The sequence below is a fragment of the Ambystoma mexicanum genome, chromosome 12 (assembly GCF_040938575.1).
Source record: "Ambystoma mexicanum isolate Mex_15411 chromosome 12, UKY_AmexF1_1, whole genome shotgun sequence".
Taxonomy (NCBI): domain Eukaryota; kingdom Metazoa; phylum Chordata; class Amphibia; order Caudata; family Ambystomatidae; genus Ambystoma; species Ambystoma mexicanum.
This window is the reverse complement of record NC_090936.1, coordinates 88398060-88419447: the sequence shown is the minus strand read 5'-3', so window position 1 is coordinate 88419447 and position 21388 is coordinate 88398060. Positions and strand designations below refer to the sequence as shown.

The window sequence follows — 21388 nt, the reverse complement described above, 5'->3', positions numbered from 1 at the left end:
GGAGGCTAGAAAGGTTTTTTTACTGTGGAAGAAAAAAATGTATACAGCAAAGTATCTCTCAAATATACTCTCTTATTTTACATAAAAAGTCACACATAAACATGTCTTCAGAATATGTATTTAATCAGTTATTTTCCGCACAATGTTCATTCATTTTCTTTTTAGTAGGCACACGCACATCTAAGAAAACACGCACATCACGAACATAAGGACACACACACATCAAGGGAACCAGACTAGGGAGTCCGATATAGCAATCCTTGAAAGCAGACCAAATTAATTCAAAATCCACCAGTAAACCCCTCCTTTGGTATGAGATGTTTCCTTTGCTCTCATGGCAATGAGGCATTGTCCACAATCTTCAACCTTAGGTTTAGTGACAGCCTTTCATACTTTCAGGATGTTTTTAGCTACCAGAAACACTCTAGTTAATTCATTTCTTCACATGGTGCGAAGGTCTCTGAGCGAGCAGGCCAAGGATTGGAGTGGCAACGCAAGCGCCATATCAATTCTCTCCTCCCAGAAAGGTTTAACTTTCTCACATTTTGAAAACATATGATGCGTTGTGCCACCTGCTTTCTTGCATGACCAGCAATGTTCATCTGGCAACAACTTGCATTGCTTCAGCTGATGAGGCGATCTGTACAGGTTATGTGCTATTTGTTGCTGAATAGAACTCTGGTTAAGATATCATTTAATTTTGTATGAATTATTACATATCAGAATCCATTGCTGATAGGTTAGTGCAGTCTCTAAAATCATGTCTCACCTGGTCTTGCTTTGAGAACAGTATTTTGATGCTCAGTGGCTGTGTCTTGTCAGTGTGTTTAGTCAGACATAGGAGATGGAAAATTTTGCAACAGAAATTTTTTTATTACTTGTGTATAGCCACATTTAGGCTTTTACAAGGGTGAAGAGTATTTTTACAAAATTGAAAGAATGCATAGTCTATCCCTTCTACGATGAGTTTGCTAATCTTCAACGAAAACAACAAACTATTGCTTGTCAGGATGTCTTACAAAAATTCTGTCCTCTGTCCAAACCTTTGCTACCCTAACATATGCCCTATCACTATTACAAAAATATAACAAAAACTTGTCTTAGGAAATATTGGCTTCCCACTTATGTTGGTTAGTGGTGCTTGGTTGTCTGACCCCCACCCAAAGAGTTCTTGATGCTTTCTCAGGTCCCACGCCTGCTGCTGTAATTCAAATATCTTTGTCCTTCTCTTTTCCTCTTGGTATTTGGTCCGGGTCCACACCCAAATGTTCTGATTCTTTCTACTAGCCAATCGGTCTGGCTAGGCCATTCAGACAGTTCACACTTCAAATCTATCCAATGTCTCTGGATGTCTGCTTCTCATCGGAGGCAACAGGCCCTTCTGACTTGAGTGTGCATGTATTTGCGTAACTGAAAATGTCTTTCACCCCAGTTAGGGGACGCTTGTGTCCCACCACGTTTCTGAAGTTTCCCTTGCTCACCCGGCTTGGCTTGTGGGATTTCTTACCCCCTCGTGTGGTTTCTTGAGTCTTAGTCTCGCTTGGCCTACTTGGCTCTTCACCCCTTCTTTGTTAATTGATTTTCTCATCCCCTCGTGGGATCTCTTGATTCTCAGCCCATCGTGGGCTATGTGGCGTCTTAGCCCTGCTTTAGTTATTGGTTTCTCACCCACTTGTGGGGTGTCTGGATAATCAGCCTGGTGTGGGCTGTGTGGCTTCTCAGCCTGGCATGGGCTTTGGGGAATCTCAGCCATGCTTTGGAATATTGGTTTTCTCACCCCTTGTGGGGTATCTGGATTCTCATCCAGCCATGGGCTATGTTGTAGCCTCACTGCACTCTATCTACTCCTCAATCTGTGCTGTGTACCTGCTTTTCAGCTGCAGTGCACATAAAACAGGATTTGTTCGACAAAACAACTTGCAACCTGCTCAGGCCCTTCTCATGGGTTCCAATCGTTCTGTAATGTACAGGTGTGAAATGTTGTGGGATGGGAAAAAGTGAAACAAACTAGTCAGTCAGTGGTGTCTAGTCGAATCTTGGTAAAGAGCAGGTTGTAAGTTGTTTTGTCGAGCAAATCCTGTTTTATGTACTGGTTGTATTAGGTGTGATGTTCATTTCCTATGGAATTTGTAAATCTGTCTTGCAAAAACTGGTGGCTTTAGTTAAGAAAATACACCATATTGTACTAACCGCTGAGCACAAACTATGTTGTCTGTTTTTTTGAATCAATGTCTAAAGAGGTTACCTATATATTTCTATAGGAACAGTTTCAATTTTGTATGAAATCATTTTTTTCAAAAACATATATATTTGATACACAAATGTTCTGTTAATGCAGATGACTTGCGAAGCATCTGGAAGGTATTATTTGTTATCCTGAACTGTTTAAGTGCGAAAGGGACGCGTAACTTGTTTTCTTATATATATTGTGTACTATCTTGGATTGAGAGGACTTTGGCGTTGGTTAGGTATGACGCTGCCACGCTGCTTCGGGCATAGCTTCTTTTCACTTCTCAGTGGCTTTAAGCTCCCCGGGCTCCCCTCCTTCATGTTAGTGGTAGGGGTCTGTGGGGTTCCCTGTTGCTAGGCCCACTATGGCTCTGCCTCCAGCCCCCTCTTGAGAGGGAGATGTTCCCTCCTCTCAACAGCTTCTGTCGCCCTCTGGCTGTCTTCCTGTGTCTGGGTCCCGGGACCTTTATGTTCCTCTGTGGAACGAGATGGGAGAATCCATTGGTTCCAACAAATACAGGTCCGAAACCAAACCATCCACTTTTAAAGGGCACTGCTCATTACTGCCCTGTTCAATTCCCATATAACCAACATACACCTGGGATTCTGTGTTAAAGGGAGGTGGAGTAAAACCCTTGTTTATGGATTCCTCGTCCCCTAAGGGAGAGTCGCCACCCATGGGATCCCACTTGGATTTGTCACACCAGGTAGACCTCAAGCGGTCTCCCATTCTGGGATTAAGGTTGCCTCAGGCAAAGTGCCAACTTGGTGCAGTGAGGCCAGATTTGCTGTTTTATAGGGTTAATCTGGTGTCCATGGGTGCGCCCACATAGCTGGTAGAGTTGTCTTGCTGTGGAACTGGCCCCACTCCCTGCCTTTCTGAGAATGAGGGGCCTCTTTTATGGGGCCATGAACAGTTTAAGGTTGATTGGTGTCTTAGAAAGAAGCTCGTGATAGAGCAGCTTCATCAAGGAAATTAATAATGACAACAGAGCTTTCAGGTTTTCATCTGCCATGCATAAGAATGTCATACAGACCTGCTTTATTTGTGGAATTGTAGATCTTGTAGGCATACAATTAAAATTAAAAAGACAAAACTAAAATTCCTAGAATTGCAGATTGAAGATTTTCTCAAGCATGTCATGGGGGAACTTGCCAGCTCTATACAAAAAATGAATCTAGAGTGGGGAGTAATACAAGGCACGCACGCCACCGTGCAATGCCGGGGGATGTGTCCCATGTATACAGTTAACAGGGTATTTGCACCCATGGTACGCACACGCTTCCGGATTATCTACACTAACACTGTAATTGGATGAATAACGCAACTTTGTGTATACGAGTAGCATATTTGGCTCGCACATAGAGATCTTAAACTGAACAGTCTTGCCTTGAGGACGACCCATAGGTCGAAACACGTGTCGACTGTATCAATTAAATGCAACTCACCTAATGGACTTGAACATTATTTGTGGACATTCAATGTTGTGCTCTTCGTATATTTTGATATGGCTGGGTCTGGGCGCAATCCAGCATCACGCTTGTTCTTACATAGCGGCGATACACTACGTGTGCCTCCAGCTTTCAAGAGCTGTAATAAAAACAGGTGTTACTGTTACCCCATAGTAACCTACCTCTGAAGGATGAAAGGTAAAGTCATCCTTGCCCTAGGATTCAAACTTGTGAAATACTGGCTCCTTGTGTTAGAGACTTGCACTTTACTTGTGAGCAAGGACGGCGCCAGGGGCTTTCAACCCACCCTTTAACTTGAAATGGACCCTGAGCCTGAGCGGTCTCCCAGCAGCTCCCCCATGTTAGTAGTCGGTGATACCAAGCAGGCCATCTTGCGTTTTTTCAGTTACATTTGAACTTCTAATTGAAGTCACTTTATAGAACTGCTAAATCTCGGAACGAGAACGTTGATGAAAATCAGGGTTCTAAGTAACTTCCCATTTTCTTTGTTGGACTCCTAGGCGCTTCATTATATACCCGTCTTTTTCAATCTTAGCACACGACAGCACTCTTTGACAAGCTGCTTGAGAGAGAACGTTCTTCTTGAAACTACCCAGGGAATATGGTTGCTTCACAGAGAGACCGCACTTCCCCCATACTACCTGCAGGGGAATATGCTTATTCAGACTACCACGGAGAGGCGACACACTGCATTTCAGCTGTAGATTGTCCAAGTGGATAGCTCACAAGGGCTTAAGTTGCGTCATGGATCACGGGGGGCACATTTCAACATAATGTTTGAGGGCTCCCTTTCCTAGAGCATGAAATACAGACTCAGGCACCGGTGTGGTGCATATATTACAATGGATACAAAGAAGTGCAGCCAGGCGGTTAATAGCCACAGACTATCACAGAACTGGTCGCCAGAGGAAAGCTGCAACACCACATGTCCGCTGAAAGCTACTAATTCGTCTTTGTGAACAAGGGGCTAATGTAGATGAAACTGGAGTGAAATGGCAACGCGGCAATAAGAGCTTTGCTATATACCGCAGGGACCTGAGGGAGGCGATGCCCTGAAAGGCTACAAGTGCAGCTTGTGACTGGGCACTGCAAAGTAAACATTTGCATTCCATAATGAAAGTAGTATGTTGCAATTACTGCAACTTCCATAACGAGTAACTGGAAAGGGATGGGCGACTTAGTTTACATCACCTGACCTTCCCTGGTCATGTTACAGTGGCCAGAAAGCAGAGAATAATGAATAAAGCAGAGGACTAAAACTGTCAGAACCAAAAGAATTTAAAAGAAAAGTGTTCATAAGTAGGGATACAAGACAAGCAAGATTACTAGAAAGTGACACCCTAATATTAACAAGCAAGAGTGAGAGGAAGGAAAAGGTTTCCTTTGAAATTGTACCTGCGTAATGTGGCACAAATGATCACGAAACTACATAGCAGTATGAGAGGGTAAAAAGATAAGTAAAACAAAGGGGGTTCTGGGAGTCTCTCTATTGGCACGAACACAGACCATTGACCTGTTCTTGGGTGGATGGCCCCGGGAGAGTCTCAACCAAGTCTGTAGCTCACTGTCCCTTTCACAGAGAAGAAATATCCCTGCATATCAGTCTTTGTCCTGCCCTGAGGCAGTCCAGCACCAAAATGTTAGGCGAGGAGAGGAAAGGAAGAATACCTCAGAGGAAGTGCAGTTGGTAGTTTCACTTTTTAGAGATGTTGGAGATGTGTGGAGAAAAGGAAAGCGTGGAGTCGAAGATGACCCTGAGGTTCTTAGCCTCACAGATGGGGGCAGCAAGAGTGCCAAGGGAGGCCGGCCAGAGAGTGACGGGAAAGGAAGGTGCAGGTGTGCCGATGAGGAGGATCTCTGTCTTAGTGGCATTAAGGCAGAGGTCGTTGGTGGCACACCACTCCTGGATTGCAGACAGACAATCGGAGATGAGAGAGGGAGAAGAGGTGGCAGAGGGGAGCCTGAAAACGAGCTGAGCGTCATCCACATAGCACTGAAAGTTAGAGCAGAGAGCAGCAATGCAGTGGGCGAGGGGTGCCAGGTATTGGTTGAAAAGCCAGGGATAGAGGTTAGACACCACTAGTGGAGAGTGAGATAGAGGAAAGGAAAGACCCAAGTTGGACCTGGGAGGGTCGGTTTGAGACGAAAGAGGTCAGCCAGGGGCTGTTCAGTGATACCCAGGTTAACACAGAGGTTGTTGAGCAGGAAGGCATGGTTGACTGTGTCAAAGGCAGAAGAGAGATTGAGTAGGATGAGGACAGAGGGGAGATTAGAATCAAGATTGGCGAGCAGGTCTTCACGGATGTTCAGGAGAGTGTTTCCATGCTTCTGGCTGTCTCTGAGGCCAGACAGATGGTCATGGAGACGACCAACAGAATCAGTGTGGAGGTTAAGCTGGGAGATGGCCAGCTTTTCCAGGAGCTTGCCCAGGAAAGGAGTGATAGAGATCGGGCGATAGTTAACCGGGCAGGAAGGGTGAGCTGTGGGTTTCTTGAGAAGATGGTGCACAAGAGAGTGCTTCAGTGGCGAAGGAGTGATTGCAGAAGTTGGCCAGGGCTGGAGCGAGGGTGTCAATATGGTCCTTGATGGTTTTGGACGAACAGGGATGAACATTTTTTGATGAGACTTTCACAGATCGGACTTGTCTAGGAATCTTGTTAGGGGAGAACAGAGGAAAGGAAGAAAGAGGGAGGAGAGGCGGCTGTAGGGGGGCGGGAAGTAGCAGAGAGAGAAGAGGGAAGAGGACGAGAGGACAAGAGGGTGGACAGGACGACCTGGGTTTTAGAGATGAAATGAGAAGCCAGGGCCGTGCAGATGGCCTGGGAGGGGACAGGAGATGTAGAGACTGCAGCAGGATTGGCCATCTCCTTGCAGATTTAAAGAGTTTGGCCGAGTGGTTAGATGCCGCTGAGATGCAGGCTCGGATGTGTGCTCTCTTCTTAGTGCAGACAGAGAGCCAGTATTGCCTTTGGAGCAGCACAGTTTGTCAGAGGATGCACAAGATGCCCACCATTTCCACTCAGCCACCCTACACTTGCGTTTAAGGGTGACAAGGTCAGAGTTGTACCAAGAGTTGCACTTGGCTTGGGCTTCAGGCAGATCCTCATGACAGGGGCAAGAACATCGAGAGTATCAGAGATAGCAGAGTGGAGCTTGGAAAGGGCAGTGTCAGGATGAGAGTCAGTCACAGGTGGAGGAAGGGGAGAGAATGTGGCAGCGAAAGCCTCAACTGACACACGCTTCATTGGCCAGATGGCTGAGAACGTAGGTGGCAGTGCTGGAGCTGGCTTGGCCTGCGGGGAGAGACGGGAGGAAAGGAGAAAATGATCGCTCCAGGAGAAGAGTGGTGAGAGGGTTAGAGAGGGGGAGGTCAGAGGAGATGGGAGCATCCAGAGTGTGCCCTGCAGAGTGAGTCGAGCCAGAATGAAGAATAGAGGTCGCGAAAGGGTCCAAAGGAGGGACAGGAAGCATCCAGGTAGATGTTGAGGTCTCCAAGGAGGAAGAGTTGAGTGGTCGAGGCCAGGAGGGAGGAAGAGAGGTCAGCCCACTCGGAGAGGAAAGAGGTAGTCTTACCAGGTGGCCGATAGAGGGTAGCAATGCTAAGGGAGTGGCCAGGAGAAAGAGAAACCCTGCAGACAAGGCATTCGAAGGAGGCGCAGGCCTGCATAGGAATCACAAAGGCAGGAATCCACTCCAGGAAGATCAAGGCTACACCCCCACCAGGACGGTTGGATCTGGGCTTCGAGATGATCTTGAAGCGGTCATGAAGGAGAATGTTAAAGCTTGTGACAGAGCTGGCCCTGAACCATGTCTCGGTGAGACCAAGGACATCGAGGTTGAGGTCTTCCAGGAAGCAGCAGATGTCAGAGGAGTGTTTGACAGCCGAGCAAGAGTTGAGAGTGGCAATATGAAGAAGGTTGTGGTTTGAAAGCAGTGGTGTGAAAGAAAAACACCTTTTACCATTTCTGTTACCCAATATAGGCAGAGTGTACATATTACACAGGGATCCCTCTTATACCCAAGGAGTCCTCATCCCCAAAAGGGGAGTCACTCCCAGTGAGGTCCCACTTGCCCAAACCCCTAGGTGGGTCTTGCGGAGCGGCTTACTTCCATAGCCTCCATGCGGGTGTCTCACCCTTGGGGCGAAGGGACTCATTTCCCAGATTCATCACAGTTGTTACCTTAACATTAATTTTTCCGATTTTGAAAGGCTGTGTTTTTATTGGTTTAACCTTAACTCTTTTTTGTAAAAAAAAATATTTCAGATAATTTCAACTTAGTTTTTACAGTTACTTATTTATTGATTTTGAGTTTGTTGGAAGAGCATGTAGTATATCTGTGTGTGTGTAACATAAGAGCATTTTGCATAAAAGTATGTGGCTTACGTTTATGTGTTGTAAGGGCGCGTGCTGTAGTTTGTGTTGTAAGAGCGTGTGTTGGAACATTTTGTGGCGTGTGTGTTTAAGGAGCGTGTTGAAGGAGCGTGTGTCCTAATAGTGTGTGTTATAAGAGTGTGTGTCATCAGATAATGTGTATAGGAGCATGTGCAATAGGAGCACGTGTCGTACGTCCACATGTTATACATCCTTGTGGTATAGTTCCATGTGTTGTTGTTCCTACCGACTCGGCTGAACCCTCACCAGTCCCTTGTGGTGTCCCGCAAGGCTCTTGCGTGTCCCCAACGCTCTATAATGTATTTACAAAGCCCCTTTTCGATATCCTTGACTATCTGGGTGTCACATATACTAATTATGCGGATGACACCCAGATACTCATTCCTATCTCTGGCGACTATGAAACTGATAGCAAAACCTTCAATGAAACATACGCAGTAATACAAGCATGGATGGCACACCATGGACTTTGTCTCAATGACGAAAAAACAGAGTTGATTATCCTTGGTACTCACGCTAAACTAAAAAAACAAAATACTGCTTTCAAATCGTTCACTATTGATGGTAACCCCATCCCTGTCTCTAATAATACTAAAACCCTTGGTATCTACCACGATGCCACATTATCCTTCACCAAACAAACCAATGCAGTAGCGTCTTCAGCCGTCTACACATGTAAACTTATTACCGCATGTAGGCTGTTTATCTCCACTCCCAACTGCATTACTCTTGCTAGAACGTTAGTCTTGTCCAAAGTAGATTATTGTAATGCCCTCTACTTAGGCACTAGCCGCAAAAATATTCACAAACTACAAGTAACTCAAAATAACGCCATTAGGGCAGCCCTCAACATCCCTAAGAAGTCGCAAATCTCTGAGACTAGACGTAATCTGCATTGGCTCCCAATAGAGCACATAATATCCCTCAAAGTTCTTGCCCTTACCCGCAAAGCCAGGGCTAACCTCGCACCATCCTACATCTCTAACCAACTTACCCCACACACATCTACAAGACCACTTAGAACAGCTCAAGTTAACACTGTCTATACCGAGATTCATGCTCCATAACTCGGGAGGAGTTAGTTTCCCTGTACAAGCCTCAAAGCTGTGGAACACACTACCTGTTCCAATCAGGTCTGTAACCTCCTTCGACCTATTTAAACACAACACCAAACGTTGGCTTCATGACCTGGACACATTGACAACTTAACATCCTAGAGCTTAGATTTACTGCCTACACACTGTACATATTGTAAATAATATTATTATCTGTCTCACCTTCGGCCCACCGCCTTAATTGCAACATGTATGCTTGTACCTGTAATACCAATGTATGTATTTATTTGTAACTGCAACTATTGTAACTGTTGCCTACTGCTTGCTAATGTAACTGTACTCTTATGTAACATGATAAAAAAAGTTACCTACCCGTATGCCCCTGGGCCTGGTTGCGCTTTATAAATAAACCAAATACAAATACAAATGCATGCGTTATACGATCACGTGATAAAGGTGCACATAATATAGGTGCATGTGATATAGATACATGTGTTGTAGGAGCATGTGACAGGAGTGTGGGTAATAGTGCATGTCGTGAGAGTATGAGTTATAGCAGTTCATGTCGTAGGTGCGTGAGTTATAGGAGTATGTTTTATGAGAGTGTGTCGTAGGACCATGTGTTGTAGGAGCAGGTGTCAAAGGAGTTTGTATGGTAGGAGCACATGTTGTAGGAGTGTGTATTATATAAGCGTGTGTTATAGGAGTGTGTGTTGTAAGAGGGTCTCTGTTCACAGACTGGGTTTACCCCTCAATTTCAAGAAGTCACAGATGACACCTTCCCAGCAGCTCCAATATATCGGAGCTGTACTAGACACATCCTTGGGAAAGAGCTTGCCACCCAAGGCGAGGGCTCAAGACATTCTTCAGATGGTTACCAAATTTAAAACTGCCCAGAATCTTCGATTTCTTATGGTTGCTCGGCCTCATGGCATCCTGCATTTTTCTGGTGCCAGGAGCCCGCCTGATAAAGAGATCCCTTCAGTGGGCTCTACGAACACATCCCAGTTCTCAGGAAAGATGACAGACCTACTTCAGGTTCCAAGCAGGGTCGCACAGGATCTTCTGTGGTGGACCTGTGAGGACAATATTCTGAAGGGAAAACTTTTTTGGCATCCATGGCCGGAGATTACAGTAGTAATCGAAGCCTCACTCATGGGGTGGGGAGCCCATGTCAACGATCTGTCAGTCAGCGGTCGTTGGTCTCCATCGGAGTCCTTTTGGAGCTGAGGGCAATCAGACTAGCGCTGAAAGCCTTCCTGCCCTCGGTCAGGGGAAAGAATGTCCTGATAATGATGGACAACACAGTGACCATGCATTACCTCAACAAGAGAGGAAGGTAGGGTCACTACCACTGTGCAGAGAGGCAATGCAGCTCTGGTACTGGGCAATTCAAGAAGGAATCTCCTTATCAGCAGTTCTCCTAGCTGGGGAGGAAAACAAGATGGCGGACGCTCTGAGCAGGCAGAGTACAGTCTCCCACAAGTGGGAACTAGCTCAGGAAGTCCTTCAAGAGATCTTCGACCTTTGGAGAACTCCTCAAGTAGACCTGTTTGCGACTGGCCTCAACCGGAAATGCGAATGGTATTGCTCAAGGGAATTTCCTCAGAGAGGAGGTCTAGGAGACGCGTTTGTGGTGGACTGGGAGTTCCCTCTACTTTACGCGTTTCCACCGATCCCCATCATTCCTCAAGTAATCAGGAGGTTGAGACGGTTCGGAAGCTGCATGATCCTAACTGCCATGCATTGGGCCAGGAGAACGTGGTACCCGGACCTTCTAGATATGTCCATCTATCCTCAGATTCGTCTTCTGCAGAGAGAGGATCTTCTCTCACAAAGGGAGCGTCAGAATCTCCATCCAGAGGACAGCACTCTCAACCTTGATGCTTGGTTTCTGAAAGGCTGCGATATAAGGATTGGGACCTCCCGGATGACGTCATGGAGGTGTTGATTTCAGAAAGAAGGCCAGCAACAAAATCCCTGTACCGTTTCCGTTGGACCACGTTTTGCAACTGGTGCGGGGAAAAGAATGTTGATCCTTTTCTATGTTCAACTCCAGAGGTGTTATCTTTCCTCTTATCTTTGGCACAAAAAGGTCTCAATGTTTGGACCATTAAAGGTTACCTGGCAGCACTCTTCCTTTTCATGCCCTCTTTAGAGGAATGCTCCTACTTTAAAATTCCCTTGGTGATTCAGTTTCTGAAAGGGCTCACAAACGTATTCCCACCTTCTTCTTTTCAGGTCCCAGTTTGGGATCTTAATTTGGTTCTAAAGTTTTTGATGTGTGCCCCATTTGAACCCTTGCACTCATGTCCATTGAGGTTGTTCACCTTTAAAACCATACTGTTAATTGCATTGACATCTGCACGTAGAGTGAGCGAGTTGCAGGCACTTTTCTCTAGGCCACCCTATACTGTATATTTGTAAGGACAGTGTTGTGTTAAGAGTAAAACCCTCCTTCGTACCTAAAGTTGTATCTGATTTCCATCTAAATCAGAAAATGGTTCCCCCGCCGCATCCCGGTAAAGAGGAAGAAAGGCTCCACAGGTTAAACCCTAGAAGAGCTTTAAGCTTTTATATTTCTAGGTTCTCCAAACTCAGAGTGGATAGCCAACTCTTTATTGGATACACCGCAAGGAAATTGGGTCAAGCTGTTTCAAAACCGACATTATCAAGGTGGATTATTCTCGGCATCTCAGAATGTTACAAATTGGCAGGCAAGGACCCACCAGAAGGCTTGAAAGCTCATTCTACCAGAGGCAAAGCCTCTTCTGCAGCCCTTCAAAGGGGCATACCTATTAAATCTATCTGTATTTGTATTTATTAAATTTTATATAGAGCTCTACGCCAAAGCGCTTTACATTACAACACATAATTACAGTAGAAGCATGAATATCAAACTAGAATCAAATAATCAATAACAGTATGCACAACAATTAGCTGAGGAAAAGTAAGAAGGGAGTGAAAGAACGGTCAGGAAGGAGGATGAAGAAGATGAGATTTTAAGGAGGAGCGGAAGGAGGGGTAGGAAGAGATGGAACGGATATGGAGAGGTAGAGAGTTCCAATGTAGGGGGGCGAGGAGCTGAAAGGATCGGAAGCGGGAAGGGGCACAGGGTGGAGGAGGAACAGAGAGTAGGAATATGTTAGCAGAACGGACAGGGTGAGAGGGAGTATAGAAAGAGAGGAGGGTGGAGAGGTAGGGAGGGGCAAGGTCATGAAGAGATTTAAAAACGAGGCAGAGGAAGTTGAATTTAAGTTGAGAATGAAAGAGAAGCCAGCCAAGAGAAGAGAGCGAAGAGAAGATGGAATCTAGAGAGGAGAAAAAGCAAAGAGTATGGATATCAATCTGATAGAGGGATTTACGGAGAGCAAGATAAGAAGCAGTGAAACCAAAAAAAAGAGCAGAACAGTAGAATAAATGGGAAAAGAGAAGGGATGAAATTAAGAGTTTTGGTAGCGTGAAAGGTGAGGGAAGATCGGATTTTGCGAACATTGAAGACAGGCTCGAGGTAAGAGAGATTCGGAGAGTAACTGAGAGGTTAGAGTCGAAGTAGAGGCCAAGGTTATGAGCAGAGGATGAGAAGGGAAGATTGGAGGGGGGGAAAGAGGATAGAAGGGGGGAGAGGGAGGAGTTAGTGTGTTGGCAGGGAAGAATAAGACTTCAGGCTTATCAGTGTTGAGGGAGACATCCAGTTTTTGATAGCTGTAAGACAAGAGGATAGTTTGAGGTGGATGTCCGGAGTGAAGGAGGAGAAAGAGAGGTAAAGTTGGGTATCATCAGCATAGAAATGGTGAGAGATATCAAAGGAAGAGATAATAGAGGCAAGAATGGAGGTATAGAGTGAGAAGAGGAAAGGGCCAAGCACAGAACCTTGGGGAACTCCGATGTCAAGGGAGTAAGAAGGGGAGAAACGGTCGCCCCAAGAGACGGTAAAAGAACGATTAGAAATGTAAGAGGAGAGCCAGTCGAGAACAGAGCCTCTAAGACCGAAAGATGCAACAACTTGGTAATCGCTGCATACATTCACAAAGCATTACTGTTTAGATGCTTCCCACTCTCAGGATGTTGCCTTTGGTAAGGCGGTACTGTACTCCATCTTACAAAATGCTGACCATTTAAAATTCTACTTCCTCCACCAAATTCTGCATATTGCTTTGGGAGGCTATCAAAGACGAGGAATATGTTGGAGAACACAATCCATTCGAAGAACAATTTACTTACCAACTGCAAACGTTCTTTCGACTGGATGTTCCTCCAACGTATTCAAATTCGCCCTCCCAGCCTACCCCACTGCTATTGCAGCTTCCGTTCTCGCAGGGCTAACTACTGCTTGCCTAAGCTGACGGCACAACACGAACAGGGGGGAAAAACAGTACTGAGGCCAACTGGCGCCGCGCGTGCTACATATACACCCGATGACGTCACCCTCGACGGAGGCCTTTGAGGGACATGCCTCAACGCCATCGACGCACGGCGCCCTCTGCCGAGAAATATATTTTCCAAAAGCAGCCGAAGCTGGACGAGATATCAAAGATGAGGAATACGTTGGAGGAACATCTAGTCGAAAGAACTTTACCAGTTGGTAAGTAACTTGTTATTCTCAGATAACGCCATATGAGACATATCCTTGGGAACAATATGGGACGTCTTCAAGGCAGGTGGGGAGCAGAGTTAAAGGGGCAGTTGAAAGAGATTCAAGGGGAGATGTCAAAAAACCTGCACAAGGAATTCAGAGCGTTGAGACATGTCCATGGTCAATTGGGAATGCTACACAGCAAAAAGGTTGAAAAAGCACTCGTAAGCACAAAACACTGGTACTACATGAGAGCCAATAAGTCAGACAAACCACTAGCAAGGCAAATAAGGTTCAAGGACAAGAGTAGAACAGTAATGAAACTCTGGGATAGCTAGGGGCAGGAGAAGACAATAGATGAGGACATGGGTGAGATATTTAGGCAGTATTACCAGACGCTATACACGTCCGACACTCCTAGAGCTGACAAACAGGAGGAATATTTTAAAAACATCACTCTCCCCTGGATTTCTGACAATGATAGGGAAACATTAGAGGGGGATATATCAGTGGAAGAAGTCAAGAAAGCAATTAAAGACCTGCCAAGTAATAGGGCACCGGGGCCAGATGATTACCCAGATTATTTATATATAACAATATTAGGATATCTTAGCCCCAAAATTAATGGAACTGTTTAATACATTTCAGGTAACGGGCAATGTCACCCGGCCAATGAACAAATCAAAATGAGTGGTGTTGCCCAAACAAGGGAAGGATCTAGAACTTCCGGGATCGTACGCCCTATAACATTGATCAATTTGGACGCTAACCTCTACACCAAGGTACTGGCAAATAGAATATCACATTTGCTCCCGGCACTTATGGCTCCAGATCAGTCAGGGTTTATCCCAACGAGGCAGACATTTGACAATACGCAAAGGGTATGCCATCTCATAGAATAAACAGAAAAGACGCAAACTCCGGCAGTGCTGATATCATTGGATGCAGAGAAAGCTTTTGAGAGGGTGGAGTCGACACAACTATTCTGCACAATGACACATATGGGGTTTGGGAAGGACTTCATCCAAATGGTAAAGGCTAATTATCACTCACCTCGGATGCGGGTCGCCGTTAATGGAACAGAATTAGAACCACTAATCCTGGGAAGGGGTACAAAACAAGGGTGCCCACTATCGCCGCTATTATATGCGATTTTCTTGGAACCACTGCTTGCGAAGATTTCGAGCACCAGAGAGGTTTAGGGGGTTTGCATTGCCAGGAAGGAAACATAAAACGATGGCATTCGCGGACGACATGCTGGTAGCACTAACTGTCCTGAAACGCTCAATAGTAGAATTTATGATGGAATTGGGGGGGATTCGGGGAAATATCGGCACTAAAAATTAACCAACACAAGTCAGAAATACTGAACCTAACAGTAAAATCGGTTATAATGGGAAAATTATCCTGAAAAACACAATTAAGAATGGCAAAAACAGGAATAACATATTTATGGATAACGCTGACACCATCATTAGGTCACATATATAAAGCAAATGTTCTGGCCCTCCTAGAAAAATGTAATCAGATATGAGGAAATGGAACCCCCTAATGTCATCTTGGTGGGGGAGAATGGTGGCAATTAAAATGGTGGTTTTACCTAATCTACTATATTATTTCCAAGCCCTACCGGCCAGGATCCCAAACGTATTCTTTAAGTCTCTTAAAAAAGCCGTAAAGGCGTATGTACGGTAGCAAAAGACACCAAGAATAGCAAAGCCAACAATGATGGCACCAAGACAGCAGGGAGGGCTAGCATTCCCACACTAGATATTATGAAGCGGCCCAGTTGAGGGTAGTGAAGGAATGGCTAGCGGATTCCCTGCAAGGCATCTGGGCAGTAACATGGTCCCCTCTCTCAGCAGTGCTATGGCTGAAAGGGCAACACAGGCATCCGGATATTAAGATTAGTGAAGTGATCGGAGTGGGCGTAGATGTATGGGATGCGGCTATTAAGAGAGAGCTACTGTCAACACAACCCTCCCCATTCCTACCTATGTTTTAAAATCCGGAATTTCACCTGGGGATGGAGATAGTGGCATATAGGAAATGGGGGAAAAAGCAGAATGTCGAACAATCGGGGATATGCATCAGGAGGGAAAAATGACATGCCAGGAATGCACCCAAACATTGGGGCTAACAGGGAAAGATAACTTTAAGTATACTCAGCTTAGACATTGACTAACGGCCCCCCATATACAGCAGGCAGCCACAAGACAACTGACCCCCTTTGAGATATATATTATAACAAGTATAGGCTCGAGTAAATTGGTCTCAACCCTGTACATTTTTGACTACTCAGAGAGAGGAAATACAGTGGAACTACATGGTGAAATGGGAAAACACAGTAGGGGAAACGGTAAGAAAAAAGCAGTGGGAATATACATGGGGACTTATCCCTAAACTCACACGCTCAATACAATTAAGGGAAATATGGCAAAAAATATTACTCCCATGGCATTATACGCCAGAGAAACTTCACGCCATGTACCCAGGACTGCCGGACAGGTGTTGGAGGGGATGCACAACTAAGGGGGACTGGAAACACATATGGTGGAGTTGTCTGGTGATTCAGCAGTTCTGGGGGAAGTGCGGACACAGGCGGGATAGATGATGGAAGGAGCGGATCAGCACAGGGATAGGATATGGATGGGAGTTATCTGGGAACCAGGCCAGGGGAAACTAACTAAAGCACAGAAGAGGGGCTTCATGATTTTTATAATAGCAGCTTGGTTGCTGTTAGCCCATCATTGGAACAAGACATTGGCACCCACGATTTATGGGTGGCTACAGAAAGTCTGGCACTTTGTATCCATGGAATGGGTAACCTATAAACTCCAAGGTGCTCAAGAAATGTTTAAGAAAGACTGGGGGACAGATAATAGCATATCTACAGAGCGACTACAGCAATGGTGTCACATAATATTAGAATAATGGACATTCTACAATCCTAAACAACTATCATAAAGACTGGAATACTACACCAGGGTTGGGGGGGGGGGGGGGTTGTTGGGGAAGTTATTTGAAATTGTACAATGTAAATGTATGAAAATGAATAAAAAACGATATATTACAGTAAAAAAAAGGTCAAAAGGACTCGCTCATTCATGGTTTAATAGACCAGTGTGTTGCTCCATATGTAGTCACTATAGTGTGCACAACACAGAGAGAGTTGTTGATTAGCCCACTCGTTGCAACTTCATTTGCGTGCTATAGTTCTTTCACAGAAGTGTCAACTAATGGATGGGACACAATGGTGTGTGCTGGGTTCTGGTGGCGCTTCCCCAGTACCTTCATGGGTCTGTAGGAGACAACAGAAATACTGGAAATATATGTTAAATACTGTTTTGGGATTAAACAAGGAAAGCATTGTTCTTCAGCATGGGGTCTGGCATGGATTCACATGCTCATGAATATTCCCTGTCGCCAGGCTGGGAATCCTCAGTAAAATAAAAAAGTTTTACTTTCACTCTAAAACTCTGTTTCTCCTTTAGACATCACTGTCCTCCGGGTCATACTGCCCCCATCCAATGATAGTCCTCTCCCTAAGCCCCGCCTCTGGCAGCCATCTTCAGATTTTTACTGCACGCTTCAGTGTTCGGAGTCCTCAAGTTGCTCTCCAAGCTATTTGTACGTTTTTTCCAGGTTTTTTCACGGAAAAGTTAGATTTTCTTTTCCACCAGACCCTGTGTGCTCTTTCCTCATCGGCCGGTAACAGGGACCCGTTATCAGTGAAGTTTTGTGCCCCCCAAGGGCGAAGAGCCATCAACGTTTCTGAAAGGACGTCTTGGGCCTACTTTGCACCTTCTGACTATGACGGAAGAGAAAAAGGAGGGAAGGACCCTCTTCAGTCCCTGCACCAAATGCGGGCTACGGAACGTCGTTGTGGAGGACAATGTCTTTACTGCCTGCACCCGGACCACAAGGGGGTGAAATACGAGATATGCCTGGGCTTCTCGAAGAAGATGATGAAAGACCGGCATAGCTCGCTGGCAGCAAGGCTCAATTCGAACAAGGCCTCTGCGCGAGCATGGTCATGCCTCGCCCAGGACCGGCGGTCTGAAGAGCTGTCTCCCATCCGTGGGGGTCCAAGATTAATCAAAGTACAGCAAGTCTGATTCCACCAGGTTCACAGCTGATGCGGGTCCGAGGTTGGATAGGCCGCAATCACTATTGCCTTCCGCGCAGTCCAAGCATGCTCAACCGGGGCAGCCAAAGGCCTTGTCGACACCTACTGTGACGACCACAGCAGCGATAGGTGCCAATCCAGTGAGGGTGGCTCCTACGGCCCAAAGAGTATCCTTGTCTCCAGGAGGCAACACGCCGCCAAGGCGGAGTTGAAGGCTGCAAGCACCCCTGGGTGGTGGGGGGCGTTCAAACGATGGACATCTCATCCACGGACGACCTCAACCAAGAGTTCGTCCATATGGTCCACGAGGATGACAGCGGCACAGGGCCTAGCGATCCACAGTTCCCTTCGCAGCCAAGGAACATATCCATGGGCATCCTGTTGACTCTCCACACCCTGGTGACGGAGATACAGCAGAGGTTGCCTCCAGCACCGACATCTGTGGTGCCGCAGGACCCTGATCAGCCTCCACGGAAGAAGAGAAAGTGTCATCCGACACCTCCACATCAGCCTCTTCGACCACATCGTGCCCCGACTCCACCAGCGGACCCGGATACGCACAAGGACACTGGTACGGACACGGCCATAGGAACCCATGAAAATGGGGACTTCGTCCCAGCAGACGATGAGTCACTGCACTTGGACGCTCCGCATAGTCTCTCTCCACCAGACAAGGTGGGATCGTTCCACCTCTGAGCTGTTCCAGCTGCAGCCCGAGGAAACCAGGAAAGAGGGTTTCTTGTACAATAGGACAACTATCATGGCAATGCCCTTTCCGGATGACATTTGGGAGGAAGGCCTAGCCCTCATGAAGAACCCATGCACGGCTCCAACCAAGCGAGACAGGTTGGAGAAGAAATATAGGTTGCCAGATTCCGCACCCAATTGCTTGAGGTCACAACTGTCACCGGACTCTGTAGTATCCGCTGCTGCAAGGAAACATTCAGCTAACCCGGCTTCGTCATCAGTTCACCCGGACAGCGAGGGGAAGAAGATGGATGCCATGACGAAGAGCGCTATTTACACAGCGGCATCCACGATCAGGGCAGCCAATGCTCTGGCTATCTTGGCCCAATACGACCGGGAGCTTTGGTACAAGCTGGGCCAGATCCTGGAATTCCTCCCCGACAACAAGAAAATGGAAGCTCTTGCCCTATTTTAGGAAGGGGAGATGGCATCAGATCATGCCATTACGGTGGCAGTAGAAATCGCTGACACGGGTTTCCGGCAGATGGCTACAACTTTCGTCCGGAACGTTCATGCAAAGGTGCTAGACCTGCCATTTGACAGAGAAAATATGTACGGGAAGGCGTTTGACGAATCCCCTCAAGACATAAAGACAGATACGGAGATGGCGTGTTCCCTGGTCACCCTTCAACAGCATTGCTCGTCTTCTTTCCGTTCCTCCATGAGTAAATGGAGCAGATCATCCAAGGGATTCTCCACATCATACAGACAACCTCCTCGATCCTCCATGCGAGAACCCCACAGAGGTCGTTCCCAAGCTACATTAGCAGAGGTCAGCATTGCTGTCACCCACAGGGCAGGGCGCCCAAGCAAGCATGAACTGGCCAAGACGTCGGGCCCCCGCTCATTCACCCTGTTGGAAGGCTGGCTGACGAGGTTCGTCAAACGAGTGGAGGAAGATCACCACCGACGGATGGGTGCTGGACGCTCTTGCCCAGGGGCACACCTTTTAGTTCCAAAGCAGGTGCCCATGTATTCCTCCGGTTCCCTGTCAGGAGCTCCACATTACTCAGCTCCTGTTAGAAATGCAAGCTATGTTACAGAAAGGGGCGATAGAGCGTGTTCCCCAATGACTTTGGGGCTCCGAAGTCTATTCCAGATACTTTCTGGTAAGAAAGAAGACTGGGAGTTGGAGACCCATCCTGGACCTGCAGCGTCTGAACAAGTACCTGAAGTCTCAAAAATTCAGGATGGTCATGTTGCAGCATGTGCTCAGCCAACTGGAGGAATGAGATTTCTTGACGTTGTTGCGCCTAGAGGATGGGTACTTCCATGTCCCCATCCACAAGAAACATCGAAAATTCCTGCGGTTCGTGCTGCAAGGCCAGCACTACCAGTTCAAGGCCCTGCTGTCCAGCTTGAAATCTGCATCTGCAGGGCATACACGTATACCCATCTCTGGACGATTGGCTGATACGCTCCCGCTCTCGAGATATGTCTGACGAACACACGAAGGAGACCATCTGACTTCTGACGGAGCTGGGATTCTCTGTAAAATATCCGAAGTCCTGCTTGGTGCCATTGCAGAACGCACTGTTCCTTGGCTCAAGACTCAACATGGTGGCTTGTCTGGCGTCACCCTCGGAGGAGAGGCTAGCAGCAATTCAAGAGAAGGTGCAACGACTGTCGTTGGTGACGACGGCCACAATGTGGGTCACCAAATCAGTGCTGGGCATGATGTAGTCCTGCTTCTACCTCGTCGGTCTCTGCAGGTTGCAGATGCAACCCCTTCAGGAGTTCTTGGATGCACGTTTGATACAGGTGTCTGAGAGTTTTGAGGACAAGATCCCTCTGAACAAGGAGTTCCGGCGGGGGACAGAGTGGTGGGGGGTGCGCTCCCACATCGCCCAGAGGATGGGATTTCAAACCCTGCCATACCAGGAGACGGTTACCACGGATGCCTCGCTGGAAGGTTGGGGGGCTCACACCGGATGCCTACATGCCAGAGGTCTGTGGCTTCCAGAGGCGAAGGATCTACACATAAACATCCTGGAGCTATGGGCAGTGTTCTAGGCCCTCAAGTCTTTCCTACCGTCTCTGAAGGGCAAGGTGGTGAGGATCTTCATGGGCAACACCACCACCATGTTCTACATCGGGAACCAAGGGGGGACACGATCTCCAGCGCTCTCCAAGGAAGCTCAACACAAGATGATACTCATTGCCCCCGCGTGGCCCAGGCAGATTTGCTATCTGGACCTGCTCATGCTCAGTCTGTCAGTGTCGCCTCAACTTGCCGGTACTTCCGGATCTGCTCACCAGAGAGGGAGGTGCAATTCTTAATCATAACCCAGGATCTCTGAGGCTGAGGGCATGGCTCCTGCAGCCTTAGAATTCAGAGCTTATGAGTTGCCAGCGGACTTCTGTTAAGGTGTACGTCCCTGGGATGTTGCGTACCTGAGATTCCAGGAGATGCACGTTGAGGTGATGCCAGTTTGTCGGTCGATTGGTACGAAGAAAGATGACGCCAGAAGTCAGCCCCACTCCTGCCCTAATGGCACAGGGCTGAAGGGGAACCAACTCCTGATGCCACAAGTTAGGCGCTTCCCTGGATCTTAATGTGGCGCCAGAACAGTGCAAGCACTGACAGGGAAGGCTGTTCCAGCGTGGTACCAGGCTGGTAGATGTCAGGTCCGGCTGTAGTGGCAAGGTGTTGAAGAATGCTTGTAACACACTTGAGCAAATGCCCAAGCCGGAGGCGAAAGGCAGACAGGATCAGACAGAGGAAGGACAACTGAGTGGGGAACCCCCAAGGTAAATGACAACCAGGCACCTGGGGCAGACAGGA

At 47.0% G+C, this 21388-nt stretch overlaps 1 protein-coding gene across 2 annotated transcripts in view; it reads left to right on the top strand.

Annotated features, from left to right (window-relative positions):
- Positions 1–21388, top strand: part of FBXL13 (F-box and leucine rich repeat protein 13) — a 2326763-nt gene that overhangs the window by 453826 nt on the left and 1851549 nt on the right. The gene's annotated exons all lie outside the window — the stretch shown is intronic.